Genomic DNA, 10,194 nt, shown 5'->3' on the forward strand with positions numbered 1-10,194 from the left:
CAGGTTTTCAGCCAAAAATCAAAATATTTATCCATCTATATTTGTGGCCTTATTCCCTCTATCTTCCCCTATATTTTGATGCTGAGCTGCTGCCCTGTAGACATACACTCTCCCTTTGTCTCCCTCTATGTGTTTGTATCTGTTTATATCCACTGTTGTTTATGTGTCGGGACGTCAGGAAGTGTGTTGGGAGGAGGGTCTGTGTGGGGGGTGACGCGGAGTCTTAGCCAATCACAGCGCGAGGGTGTGACTGTGTTCGACCCAGCAGTATTATAATGAAAACGCAATGCGATTTCATTGCAAGTATAATATTATCCCCATATCTTAGTTTCACCATTGTTCATGTGAAATAGTATGTTTATGATGTAATTATGTAAGCCTGTTGAAATTATGAGAATCGCTATGTATAGCGCATGGTTGGGTGGTCCGGCCGGCTTGAAGCTTGCATTCAACCCGTGCTCGCCAACGGTGACAAGCCGTCGCTGATCATCATATCGATTTTTCTTCATTGCAATGAATAACCGTGGACAAAGTAGTTCACATGAACGATGCTGTAGTGGCTGGGGCATTTGAGGGGCAATATGTTTTATATGCACGATTACAAATGAAAGATAATTGAATTGAGAGCCAGTGAGTCTGCTCCACTACTTCCTACTTCCTCATTTGCGGGACTCGTCGTGTCAGTCTTGTGATATTGTGATTACGCTACAGTTACCCTTAAAAAAACATGTCAACTCAATGTCATTGTTGTAACTATGATATCGATAGAAATTCATAATTTTTTAATGTCATATTTAGCCATACGAGTGCAATATCCATAGCGTCCCTCCCAGCAGCAACAACAACCCCATAGCCTGAAGTGACCTGGCTCAGCCAATAGAATGACGGGGGGAGGGGGGTGGAGCTAGATTTTAATTTGTTTGGAAACACTCGATCAATTCTGTGTACAAACACTGGAAACTTGTCTACAATACCTTTAATTAAATAATGATTACATTACATTATTAGCGCGCAAGTACTATAGTTTTGCCCAGGACGATATTTGATGCGTATGCACCGCAGACAGCAGACGGCTGGACTTTGAATTTCTCTAACTATAAACTTTCATGACAGCAGAACAGCCGAAGTACAAATATAATTTATGAAAAGCTACTACAGTGAAGTCTGTTCACAGAAGTTGTTGTAGGATACGTGGGGATTATCTGACGAGGTACCATTTGAGGGGGCAAAACCTTACATATACTAAATAATACTAAATTCTTTATAGGTTCAATATAAGTCAAATAATATAGCCTTTCCACAGGAGTATCTTTTTATATTTTTCCAAAAAGAATACAAACAGCCAATAGCATATTACAAAGTTATCCCCCTCACTGTGGAAAATTCCGGGAGGAAAAACGGGCAAGCACCGGGGCGAGTAGTCCAGTATTCGTATGAACCGTCCCAGTAAATGACGTAATGACTAATTGTGCCTGATACGGCAGTGGTGCCAGATTACATACATGTATACAGGAGCATTACCTTCAGTGGCGTCAACTCCGTGGGTGCTCAGGAGCAGAAGCACCCACTGGCAAAATAATAAGCCAATAATAATAAGTTGAGGGGCGGGTGGGCTACTCTAAGGTGGGCACCCACTGTCGTTATAGGAACCTTCCGCCACTGCCTTTAATCCTCCCGACACTAAAACATCGTCATTACGTCATCATCGAAAACCAATTACACTCTGGCATAAGGATGTGACGGTTTCCGGTTCAACCGGAACGATCCGGTTTCATCCGTAAACCGGGTTAATTTATTTAAACCGACTGAACCGTTTTTTATGTTTGCCGACGGATGCGGTCGCAGCGCCCCGCTCTCAAGCTTGACTGCTGCTAGGCATTGCTGCATGTAACAGTGGCCTCTGAGCCTTGCACACAATGTACAATGTACAAAAATGTATTGTCAAGCTTAATTGGTCTGATAAGGATGTGCTGACCGTGATGAACGGAGCCCTCAAGCCAGTCAGTGATTTCACTGACATAATGTCAGGAGAAAACTATGTCACCGCATCATCGCTCATCCCAGTGCTCAAACTCCTGAGGAGTGAGATTTTGTGTGCAGAACAAGATGACGTCACTCTCACCAGGGAGCTGAAAGAGGGCATCATAACGCGACTAGAGGCAAAATATGATCTGGCCTTGGTCAAAGAGTTGATGCGCACGGCTACCTTCATTGACCCACGGCACCGTGGGAGTCATTTCGACGAAGATTGGATCATATTCTGAGTAAAGTGGAGAATGAGGCAGCCACTCTGGCTAAAGAGAAGCAGCAGCGAGGAGACGAGGAGGGGGTCGGGGAGGGGCGGGGGGGAAACGCAGCAGAATCATCTCCGGCACCCAAAAAGAAAAGAAGTTTGGGAAGTCTGCTTGGGAGCAGGTTGGCGTCAGCGGCCGCTGCGCGCCCCAAAACCACAGAGGAGAAGGTTGCTTGTGAACTGGCAATTTACAAGCAGGAGGATTTGGTTCACCCAGAATCCGACCCGCTAGAATGGTGGCAACAAAATGAGTCACGCTTTCCAATGTTGGCAAACGTAGCACGCAAGTATCTTTGCATTTGTGCTACAAGCACTGCATCGGAGAGGGTGTTTAGCACAGCGGGGAATATTGTCACACCTCAAAGGTCTTTGTTGAAACCTGCCAAGGTCGATATGCTAGTATTTCTGGCCAAGAACCTGTGAATGTCCCCAGCAGGAATGTTATAGGCCGGGCAGGCAGAAAGTCTAGATAATTAATTTCATTCACATTTATTTGTGTGCGCAAACTGCACATTTTAGTCTGCTATTAAAGCACTAAGCAGACTGTGTTTTCTACAATTTATTCATAATTTGTTTTTCTATTCAATGTTTATAGTGAATTTAAGTGAAAGTTCACAATTTGCACTTGTAGGCTTATAGCCTTGTATAGGCCTACTGATTTCATATTTGTGACATTATTTGAGACATTTTGTTCTTGATGTTGATTAGTGTTTTGCACTGACTACAGAACTAAAGATATTTTCTATCTATTTTCTATACATCTAATTATCTATTTTCTATATTATCTTTATTGAGGCAAATCACTCAGGCAATGTTATGCCATACTACTTGATACTAGGCTACCTCTTTTATATTATACATAATACATTAACAATGTGTTGTTTTATTCATTTGCACACTGAGTACAGTCAACAGTGACTGTAGGCTAGGCCTACCGATTTATGCATATTGCATTGAGATTTATTTTATTTTTTATTGTAGGCTTGTAGCCCATTGTTTGAGGACGTTTACAGTTTGTTGTTCTCTTGTTAATTTGCACTCACTGAGTACAGTGTAGGCTTACTAGGCTAGGCCTATAGCTGCTGATTTATGCAACAGGTATTGTTGAGAGACAGAGTACAGGTTTATATTTTATTGTATTAGTACTTTAGGATGTTTACAGTTTGTTCAAGACAAGTCCATTTGCACTCAGATAAGTTTGAGAACGATTTTCTTTTGTAATTGAATACAGTTTGTAAGTACAGTTTAAAACAAATACTACAATGCTTAAATAATTGAGCCCAAGAAGGCAAGAAGCCATAGTTTTTGGCTTGTTTCCAACTTTCCATCTGTAGGCTACTGTGAGCATTGAAAAATAAACACATGTGTGAAATGTGTCACTCTGTTGTCCAAAGTATGGTTCTTTCTTACACGCTATCCATGTAACATGCGCCACAGGCACTGCTATGGAAAAAAAAACGAAAATGACTCAAGTGCGCCCTCCAGGGGCCAAAGTCGGTATAACCGTTTCGGTCGATTTTTTATTGAATATCGACCCGGTTTTGTCATTTTCAAACCGTCACATCCTTACTCTGGCATTGGGTCCTTTAATCCAAATATTTATTACGTCATCATTGAGAGCTAGTTATACCAGTTACCCTGACGTCATATGCTGGGACGGTGCATACGCATCAAAAGTGCTGGGACGGTGCATACTCATCAAAAGTGGCGCAAAGTAACCACAGTATATCACTAATCAACTCCACACAGAAAGGCCCTTTCGCCAACCCCGCCTTCGGGTATGGGCACTGATGACGTGGAGGAGGAAACACGCCACCAGCACCCACAGCGTCCCGAGCGGGAATCGAACCCAGGACCTTCTAGCTGTGAGGCGACAGCACTACCAACTGTGCCACCGTGCCGCCTGATTAAGTCAATTTAAAGCAATTGACAATTTAAAATAAATAATTAAATATTTATACTGCATAGGCCTACGTGATAACATATTTTATTTCTACTTTTTTTTTCATCGGATATCGATGATTTATTTTTCTTTGAGAAACTAAAAAGGGATCCAGAATAATTCTAAATCGATAAAACTGTATTTCTTATAGCCTATAGATAGAAACTTGTAAGTACCATACTTCATAATACAATGAGAGCTCAGTGACCAGCTCATGAACAAACATTATTTATGAATGACTGAGACCTTTTGTAAAGTGATCGCTTCTGGAAAATAACATATTATATACATTTTAGGCTGTCTTGTTTTTTGATGTGCATACTACTTAATGTCATTCAAAGAGCAGAGAGATGTCTCACTGCAGGTACTGGGCAGTATGGATTCGCGAGAACTATATGATCTGTTTGCCAACAGGTGTTGACAGAGTGACAGACATCCACTGATTAACAGGCAGCTACCAATCAGTGAGAGCCTGTCACCATATGTCTCCTGATAGCTGATTGGTGGCTATTAGTATATAATTATTTCAGTGATATTTAGCCTATTTGTGACACTGAACGTGAAACAAAGTAAGTAGTCCATGGTAAATCATGTTATTTAAATATTTGTAAATATATACAAATATATGTAAATATATAAATAAATAGAAATGTATAAATATCATGACATTAATTTATGATCTGCCCTGCCCTGTGGCACTGGTGGTAGGCTATTAAAACTATTGCACAGTACACACTCACACAGCCTACATAGGTCAGCAGTGGTGGAATAATTTAAGTAGGCTACTCAATTGTAGTAGGCTTAGTAGTTTAACTTGTATCAATGCCACAGGCCTGTAGAAATATAGGCCTATCTTACTGTGTTACAACAAAGTTGCATTTAAAAAAAACGAAAATACAAAGTATTGGCATACTTAAAGTACTCACCTTTTCAAGCTTTCAACATTTGTCTAAATTATTTCAAAGGTGCATATCTACAATCCCACACCACATGGGCTTGTAGATCAGCTATTTTGAACATGAAGCAGAAATAGGGATCGATTGGCTGTTTTGTAATAATTAAATTAAAAGTTACTACTATTTAATATTGTACAAAGTACAATATTTTTTATAAAGCATTGACAACTTACTCAAGTAGAGGTAGGCCTACCTCAGAAATGAATTCATGTACAGCATTGAGTAATGCACTTGCCACTGAACTTTGGTAATTTGGGTTAGGAATGGACAGAGGAAAGATACATGACAATTATGAAGTATGATCAAGTATCAGTATGATACAGTCTTCAGATGCAATGTTATGAGCTTTACTGGGCACATCTAATGCGTCTTTTCGCAACAGTCACAATGGTTGGCTGTGCAGCACCAAAATTGCAAGTCCAGGACAGGCACAACTTCTTTCTATAGATTTCCTGATGACCTAGAGAAGCCAAAAATGTGTAAAAGCCAAAAGAGCTGAGCTAGATTGCTTCACACTTTGGAAAGCCACCTGGATCAAGGCTCTGTAAGGTATAGTACATCAAACACACAAGGATATTTCAGTGTCAAACATTTCACAGGAGTTCACTACTCATTTTTTCTTTATTCTAAACTAGAGACCCTTTTCAAGCGCCCAGTTTAAACATAATGGGCGTATTTTGCCCAATGCGGTCCCTGATGTCATGAGTGAGGACCCCTGTAACACCAATACACACATGGACCACACTTACAGCAAGCACTCAACTGGTAAAAAATAAATAAATAAAAAAGACATGATAACATTTAATCAAGAGTAATCATGATTAACATAATCAAGATAAAAGCATAGAGATCACTTTTCAGACACTCAGTTTTAAAAGCCTGTCTTCTCCCTACAGCAGTCAGTGTTCAACTGAACCTCCCCGGTACCACTGAGAGCAGCATCTTCACCGCTGAGGGCCCTTCCATGAGTATCAAACTAATTTGAGTTTAAATACATATCATACATGTATATTAGGACCATGCCAGTAGCGTTGCATGTTTAGCCTGCTGTACACTAGTTACACATTCGTTACTGACAATAATTTCCCAAAACATGCAGCTGTTAATTAAATGTGGGAGTACTTGACAAATGTCCTTACTTTTGAAATGTAAACCATAAACATATAAACTACAGTATGAATTGTGAAGATGTTACCATTAATGTACATTATTATTCACTGTCAAAGCGTGACATATGCAATAGCACCATCATAGTCTTTGAAACGTAGATGCATCAGACACCTTCCATCACAGCCATGCTGAGGTTGGGTTATCACTGACACTGTCCACTTTCCTGCAGGGCTGATTGTAGAACGAGTTGAAGAACCTGTAGAGGAGAGTGTTCAAGGCAAAGACACATGGATCGCTGAACTTGAAACTCAGCTAGAGAGGAAGGTATGTATACTTTATCTCCAAATGTTTCAGAAGCTTCATTAATGCAAAATGCTTTCTCCTTTATTTTGCCATAACATTCACTATTCCTCTTTCAGAATAAGATGCTTGGCCTGGTCTTCAACACTGACCAAATTCAGAGCCTTGAAAGCAGGTGAGATAATAACTACACTTTACAGTACTACAAGGCAAGGTGGTAGCAGAAGCAGTTTTACCTAACTAATTTCTGGGCAGTGTATGTCAACAAGGCTGAAGACCAAAGAAGGAAAGTATGAGTAACATCAATGAAGTTCACTTGTAAAGTTCAGAAATGTTGAACTTCTGGTCACACACTAAACATGATGTAATATCACTTTTACATCATGATCAGGTTGTGGCCAGTAGTGCATTCTATTTCGACCTGTCTGGGCTATAGGCAACACATGTGGTGTACTGTGTGACTTACATTGAAGTTCAAATACTTACAGCTGAAATGGATGGATCAGGTTGAGATAGCAGGGGTCTGAACTAGGGCTGCACGATATATCGTCATCGTATTGATATCTAGATATGAACGTGCGCGATGTCCGTATCGCAAAAGGCAACGATGTTGACGATATAACATTTCCGCATGCATACAGCTCAGATTATCCTAAATTACCAGCTAAAGCCCAGCTACCGCTGGCCAGCCAACCACAACGCTCATTTCATGCTTTCCTTAGATCGACAGCTGAAGTCAACCAATCACAAACATCCCCTTGAGCGAAGCAGGAAACACGGTGTTCCAGTCCACATGTCTCTCAGTCACACACACAGTCACACACAACAGCGCGGAGGCGGAGAAAAAGGGGGAGAGAGATGAATGAGGAAGATACTCTATGGGAAGATATCAGCACCGGTGCAGAATCGGGTACAGATTCTGTAAACTTGGTCGTGAAAAATAAATCAAGCTCTATTGTTTGGAGATATTTCGGTTTCAGAAAGGAGGATGTTAAACAGAGCGAGGTGTTGTGCAGGACGTGCCTCCGTATTGTCGCGACAAAGCTAGGCAACACAACCAACCTGTTTCATCACTTACAAAAACACCACAGAACACTGTATGAGGAGAGCCAAGCAATAAAAGAGACGCAGGGGCCAGGGCCATCCTCCCGTGTCAAGCCCAAGCAAGGTCTGATTGACGATGCATTCGGTAGTATAACGCCATACGAGAAGACGTCCTACAGACACAAAGAGATTACAGACGCCATAACGTACTATATTGCAAAAGATATGATGCCCGTGTATTCAGTCGAGAAAGCGGGCTTCCGCAAAATGCTTCGGACACTTGACAAACGTTACAAAGTACCGTCTCGAAACTATTTTAGTGATACAGCCATTCCCCAACTTTACAATCAGACCAAGATGCGTGTTGAGGCTGAGCTACATGACGTTGATTATTTTGCCACAACGACCGACTTGTGGTCGAGCAGAACGACTGAACCCTACATGAGTTTAACTGCCCATTTCATCACAAAGAACTTCGAGCTGAAAACACGATGTTTGCAGACTTCCTTCTTCCCCGTGGAGCACACTGGAGTTAATATAGCGCTTGAGATGAAAACTGCGTTAGCAGACTGGAGCATGCTGGAGGAGCAGCAGGTGTGTGTGACCACTGACAACGCATCAAACATGATCAAAGCACTGGAAGAAAATAAGTGGACCCGACTACAGTGCTTCGGGCATAGGCTACACCTGGCAATAGGTACGTTTTGCTGTTTATTTTTAATTACTTTGTTTAGAACACATTTTGAAATAGAGAAAATCATTTATTTTTTCATCATTTGTTATCTTACATTTTATTATACAGTACACTGGCAAAGTTGATTGATTGTATTGTTGCAATGTGTTGTGTGAACTTGCAGAGTTAGTGTTTTAATAGACTACTTGCATGATTGATTATGTGGGTGTTTTTTTTGGTAATTTATGGAACAGAATAGCTGGGCTAACCTGAGGGAGGGAGAGACAGGGGAGTGTGTGTGAGAGAGAGGGGGGAGAAGAGAGAGAGAGAGAGAGAGAGAGAGAGGGGGGAGAGGAGGAGAGAGAGAGGGGGAGAGAGATGGAACAATTATGTGTACTGTTAATGTGTGGTTAATTTATATATTTTGTTTGTACATATCTTCTCTAGAAAATGCAGTGAAAAGTGAGAAGCGGATCGACCGCACAACAGCCGTCTGCAAAAAGTTGGTGTGCCACTTTTCACACAGCTGGAAAAAGAAGGTGGCACTTGAGAAGGCCCAGAAGCGCTTCGACCTTCCAGATCATGAACTCATCACTGAGTGCCAAACTCGATGGGGCTCCAGGCTGCTCATGATTGACAGGATCCTGGAGCAGAGGACAGCACTGGCATATGTCCTCTCAGAGGACCCCAAAACACGACACCTAGTTCTAGGGCATCAGGATCTAGATGTACTGGAGTCGGTCAGCAAGGCACTGGGACCACTGCTTGAGTTTACTGATGCACTGTCAGGGGAAGAGTATGTAAGTGTCTCACTCCTCAAGCCAGTACTGAGCCTTTTCAACACAACTCTCTTAGCACCAAAGGAGGGGGACTCCAACTTGACAATGTCCTTGAAAAATAAAATTTTAGAGTACTTGAATAGCAAGTATGACGATAAAGTCACACAAGAGCTATTGGATGTGGCATCCTTCTTAGACCCAAGATACAAGACCCAGTACATCACTGAAGACAGCATTCCCATCATCAAAGCCAGACTGGTGGAAGAGATCAAGACGCTGGAACTCAAGGTAAATATAATTATTAGAATGAAATGTATGAAATAGAAAACTGTTAATTCTATTGTATTATCTTATATTTAAGTACATATTTATAATTGTACACTGAGCTGAACATGGTGGTCTTCATACAGTAATGATTATCATTATATGGTGTTATTTTATAATATTTCAACATGAACTAATGAAATTGCTTTCTTCTTTTTGTCTATTTTATTTTAGAGTCCTGGGGCCATCAGAGTCAGAGTAGAAGAAGTTCCAAATCCACTCCCACCCACCAAAAAGAAGAAGACGTTGGCAAGCTTCTTCAAAACCTCCACTGCCAGTGCCACTGCCACAGCACCAGTTGATCCCACTGCTGCCATAGAAGCTGAGCTGAACAGCTACCTACTGATCACGCCAATTGACACTGAAGAGGACCCGCTTTTGTGGTGGAGTAAATACAAGGTGAACTTTCCCCGGCTCAGCAACATGGCAAGAAAATATTTGTGTGTGCCAGCCACCAGCTCTCCCTCAGAGAGAGTCTTCAGCACAGGGGGTAATATTGTTAGTTGTGAGAGATCCTGTCTGAAGCCAGAAATGGTTAATAAGCTGGTGTTCCTTGCAAAGAATCTCTAGAAGTCGTGCACATAAATATGAATGCACAGGGTGGCCAGAGATGGTGAAACAGGGGGATGGGACTTGAGACTGATAATGAATCGTACAAGATGGTGCACAGACTGACTATGCACATTGGGGATCACTGCCTGTGCCTGCCTCCTTTTTATTTTTGTTTAATTTATTTTTATGCACACATACAGTACCAAGACGCGCCACCTACC

Source organism: Protomyctophum bolini (genome assembly GCF_963924005.1).
Source record: "Protomyctophum bolini genome assembly, chromosome: 8".
In the NCBI taxonomy this organism is placed as follows: Eukaryota; Metazoa; Chordata; class Actinopteri; order Myctophiformes; family Myctophidae; genus Protomyctophum; species Protomyctophum bolini.